Source organism: Polypterus senegalus, chromosome 8 (assembly GCF_016835505.1).
Source record: "Polypterus senegalus isolate Bchr_013 chromosome 8, ASM1683550v1, whole genome shotgun sequence".
Classification (NCBI taxonomy): domain Eukaryota; kingdom Metazoa; phylum Chordata; class Cladistia; order Polypteriformes; family Polypteridae; genus Polypterus; species Polypterus senegalus.
In genome coordinates this window covers 58300698-58305963 of record NC_053161.1, presented here as the reverse complement: position 1 = coordinate 58305963, position 5266 = coordinate 58300698, and the positions used below count along the sequence as shown (strand labels likewise).

General features: G+C 39.1%; 1 long non-coding RNA gene across 1 annotated transcript; it reads left to right on the top strand.

Moving 5' to 3' along the window:
• Positions 1-2922: 2922 nt before the first annotated feature.
• Positions 2923-4939, top strand: LOC120533604. The gene is made up of 2 exons (XR_005634567.1): positions 2923-3028; positions 4898-4939. It is a non-coding gene; the product is annotated as an uncharacterized LOC120533604 (long non-coding RNA).
• The last annotated feature ends 327 nt before the right edge of the window (positions 4940-5266 follow it).

The window sequence follows — 5266 nt, the reverse complement described above, 5'->3', positions numbered from 1 at the left end:
TGTTCGCACCAAAGCAGGTAAAGTTGATACAAAATTGCTTATTCTTCCTAACTGGACAGAATGATATCCATAAAGTTTAATTGTCTTGGTGTTAGTTTGTGATAATTAAATGTCTTCATTTTTGTGCAGAGTGTGTATGTGAATATATATATACTAGCCAACCCGCGGCATACCATACGCCACATAATCAGACCGGTTTTTAATGATTTTTAAGCACAGGGAGAAAATTAACATTTGAAAAATCAGTAATGTAATAAATCAGCAAGAAAAGCAACATTGAATGCACGGATCGAACCAACACACAATTGTCCATGACTGAAAACTGGCGGACCCTCATGCTAGTCTGCTGAATTCTCGTTCAGTATGTACTGCCCGCTCATGTGCCCACCTCCAACTCATCACTTGAGTCGTTGGCTGCTTTTCTAAATATAATCCACCAAGACACCCGACCATGGTAGTAGCGAGATGTGAGGGGGGTGTGCACAAAGGGTAGGGATGCAACCAGTGGGAGCGTATAAGTTGCACTTAGTGGGAATTCCACAGTTTGCAGCCCAAATGGAGTTCAGCGGCTTACCCACGCCGGGTAGACACACGCTTAATCTCATGCATAATTATTTATTGAATGCTAAACACTTCTGGAAAGACACGGTTTCTAAAATGGGTTGGTATGAGACTACAACAGTAAGTGAATGAAAAGATGGAACTCTGGAGAGAGCAAAATACAACACAATAGTGAACCCGCGGCATAACAAACGCCGCATAATTATTTATTGATGGTTGAACACTTCTGGAAAGACACAGTTGTCTAAAAAGGGAGGGTTTGAGGATACAACAGAAAGTGAATGAAAAGATGGAACTCTGGAGAGAGCAACATATATAATTGTTAGTGAGTGAAGAAGACGCATGTTTATACCGGATGCGAATTGCTGTATGTAGCATGTAAAACAGTTTGCTATGGTGCACGCGGTCATGTGTCGTAACCGAAAACTCGGTTTTTAAAGACTGCTTACTTCCACAAACTTCATTGTGTTTTAACCTCAGTTGTAAAGGATTGTTTTAAGGATCCCATAGGATACCCCTCGCAAACTGTTGTACACACTGCATATGGCGACTCACCTCCGTGAGAAACATGCCTCTATGAACAGTCAAGGTGGCTCGGAGGTACATGTGGCCTCTATGACGCCGTTCTTTCTGTGTCGTCGTGGCCGAGTTGGTGGGCGTGGCTCTGCGAGTTGTCGTCGTGTCCAATGGTCTTGGAGTTGGTCGGCGTGGCTCCTCCCTGCGTGCGCCATAGGTGTCTTACTTGTCGGCGGCTTAGTGAATCCACGCCCCTTCCGGCGTGCTTTCCATGGGTGTCTTGCATTAGTGAATTGTATATATAGATTTTCAGGGAGATGATTGACCTGGGTGGCACGGTGGCGCAGTGGGTAGCGCTGCTGCCTCACAGTTAGGAGACCCAGGTTCACTTTCTGGGTTCTCCCTGAGTTTGCATGTTCTCCCCGTGTCTGTGTGGGTTTCCTCTAGGTACTCTGGTTTCCTCCCAAAGACATGCAGGTTAGGTGCATTGGTGATTCTAAATTGTCCCTAGTGTGTGTGCACCCTGCGGTGGGCTGGTGCTCTGCCCAGGGTTTGTTTCCTGCCTTGTGTCCTGGGATTGGCTCCAGCAGACCACTGTGACCCTGTAGTTAGAATATAGCAGGTTGGATAATGGATGGATGAATGATTGACCTCCAAGGTTATTCCTCATTTTATTTTTATTTTATTTTATTGTAGAATCAACTCTCGGCAGTGAGCAGCAGGGCGGCCGTGCGGCGCATACGTACAGGCGCCGTTCTCATTCGTAAAACCTTTGCGGTCTCTTCCCCTACCTCTTCATATCTTAAATCATTCTTGTGGCAGATTGAAGACTTGTGCCAGCTTAAGTTAAAAATTAAGGAAAACGTACTAAGTAATTGCAACAAAAACGCTGACTTAATCAGTTTTAATGCAACGAAAGAAGAGAAGAAGCAGGCCGCTAGGGTGGAGAAAAGAAGAGCTGCTCAGGAAGCAGCGAGCCCATCAGCCTTTGAATAAACGAATGGTAAATGTACAGAGAAAGAGTACGAAAACTATGAATGCTCAATTCAAGTGTATTTGCAGTGTATTCTTATATTTGTCACCTCAGGGTACGGGATAATAATAATTGAAGGTCTATTTTTCCTTGCTAAAAATCTAATGAACAAAAACGAATGGTGATACATGATATCACATAAATTTTACAGGTTTCCTGCATACTTACCAAAATGGCAGTTTATGAAGGGGAAACGAAAAAAAGACTTGATTTGATATGCTATGATGCGAACTCATTTGAAAGTAGCAAGATAAAGGGTATGCGCCTGCGTGGGCTGTAATGTCTTTTCCAATAATCTTATCAGCAATCATGCACCCACATTTTAGTCAACGTTGTGTATATTATAATGACCTTAGACTTATATCCTAATTTTCCGTGAAGTTAAAGAACAGAGTTTAAAGTGACACGAATTTGTGTCTTTATTGAAATGCAACAAACCCCGTACGGTAAAGCACACGTTTTCCTCTTTTGAGCCACTGCCCATCAAAAGGTCTGTGCACATCAGAGTTCAGGGTTTTTTCCTGTTTTGCACATGATGCCCCATTATATGTTCCTGTTAATTTAATATGTTATCAATATGATATAAAAATGGATGGATACGCTAACTTAGAGTAGAGCACATACACACCTCCCCTCATAGTTTAGATCATAATCATCCTCCGCTCGTTTTTGTAGTAATACTGACTAATGCAATTGGAAATAACCAGAATTCGTTCTCATCGACAAGTTATTCTGTTCACGCATGCACACATTTTGTTTTTCAGCCAAAGTCGGTACCGCGCCTGCTCAGTGTCTGATGCTGCTGAGTCGGACTTGTGCGGCTCGCTCTCCGCAGACTCTCACTTTTGCAGTGCAAAGAGGTTGCTTCGTTTAGACTGTCCAAACTCTTCTGGGATAAGAAGAAGCAAACCCGGAATTGTGAGTTTATGTTTTTTGTGTTTTTTTTTCATCTTAAATGTGTTAAATAGCAAGGAGTTTATAGGCGAGCAAACCAATAAAAATGAATAGGCTACTGCGACGGTATGTACAGATAAAAAAACAGAAATGGGAAACACCGTCCCTGACAAATGTATACAGTTTGTAAACTTTGTTGTTCAAAAGAATCTTGTTACGTAAAACAAACGCTTTCCATATGATGCTGCGCTATCTATCTATCTATCTATCTATCTATCTATCTATCTATCTATCTATCTATCTATCTATCTATCTATCTATCTATCTATCTGTTCGTTGCACCCGACTGTAATAAACGCTCGTTAATGCTAAAAGATAATTAAAAACCGTGCTACTGCAGATTCCTGGTCTCTCTCTCTGTATTTCCAGAAGTGTCTAGAAGTACGTTCAAGGAGTCATTTTGGAGTATTGCTTAGCAACACTGCACAGCGCTCCACACGATTCGCCCTTTTTTTCTGTTCTTAAAGAAATCAGATGCCCTCTAAAACTCTAGCTGCTTTCTTTGAAACTTAATCTGTATGATAATGAAAATGCCCAGTCTGTGAATTTACAAAAGTAAATGGTAGTTAACACATTGGACGTAATTTGCAGGTATTGAATTTAAACTTTTTTGTTTTACAGTATCATCATTTACAACATTCAAACACATGCTTACAAATGGTTAAAGATATATATATATATATATATATATATATATATATATATATATATATATATATATATATATATATATATATATATTTGTTTTCTTTTTTATATATATACCCTTCTCTTTTTTCATGGACATAAATTTTACCTATCTGTGTTCATGTGAATGTACATGTACATATCAACATCCAACATTTCGGCTAAATAACTTTAACCATTTCTCTGTCAAGATTGTGAAACCCCTACAGCTAAAAAGTTGTGTCTGTGCATGGAAATGTCCAATGCCTATTTTTTTCTTTTTAGATGCTTGCTTTACCAGCTGTACTGGGCAATTCCTTGGCAACTTTGGGTACATGGCAATACCCTTGGATGGCTTAGCAGGTCATCTCAGGGCCTATGCACTCAAACATAGTCAATTTAGAAATAAGAATTAGTAATGCACATCTTTGGAATGTGTGAGAAAACAGGACTACTCAGAATACCACAATGAACATGATGAATCCATTTAGTCACCACACAGATATCGACCAGACATAGAATTTAAACCTGGAACCCCAGGATGCTTTTTCTGTGAGAAACATGCTGCTGCAGTATTATTTTTCATTTGTGACATACCATGTGACAGTGCTCACTTTTTTAAAGGTGTTACGTAAACCAGTATTTAGCAATCTTTGTTTATCATCGAATGTATATTTTACCGCTATCTATAATTTTCTGGAATTTTCCTCAAGTGCATTGTCAGGTGGGTAGATAATGGTAGGAGAAAAGATTTCATACTACATCATAAACAGTCATTGTTTATGATTTTGGACTGTAAATCAGAACAATACCTACTGTATTCATTCTTTCTCCCCATCACCCTGCATGGCCTTGAGCAAACCCCTTAACCTTCTTGTGTTCTAATACAAACAATATATAAACCATATTATGTAGCTGTGTTTTGTACAATAATGATAGATAAAAAACATAAAAAACAAAGATAGATAAAATAAAAGTAATTCCAAATATACCTGAGTGTAAACTAAAGGAACACATTTTCTGGAGTTCTTTTATTTTAACCTAGTTTTGCACTCTAATCTAGTATACTAAATACACTGTGTCCTACAGCATTGATATTTTGCTCTGTTTCTGTCTTCCCAAAAGTGAAAATGTTTCAAGCTTTCTAATGGCATTTTTTATCTTTAGGCTTTCTTCATCCTATTACTTTGGTCAAGTTATAAGAACATGGAAAAAAATATACAAAACATCTGGAGAACCTTTTCAAGAGCTGTTATGGGGGAGCGTCAGCCTCTCTTTAAAGTCATTTCCTTATACATGATAGGCACAGCACTGACATTTCTTACCATTTTAATTGGACTAGTTGAAATTCTGACCTCAGCTGTACACTGTAGCGTACGCTGTAAAAAAGCAAAAGAAGACTGCAAAAAGTCTGTGAAGTCCAGTGGAGTACAGTGGGCTCCAATTCACTTTAATAAAATGTCAGACTCCTGTGCATTTCCTGCAATATGAAGGATACACGGATTCACTCTGAACTTGTGACATATTTGGCTTTTA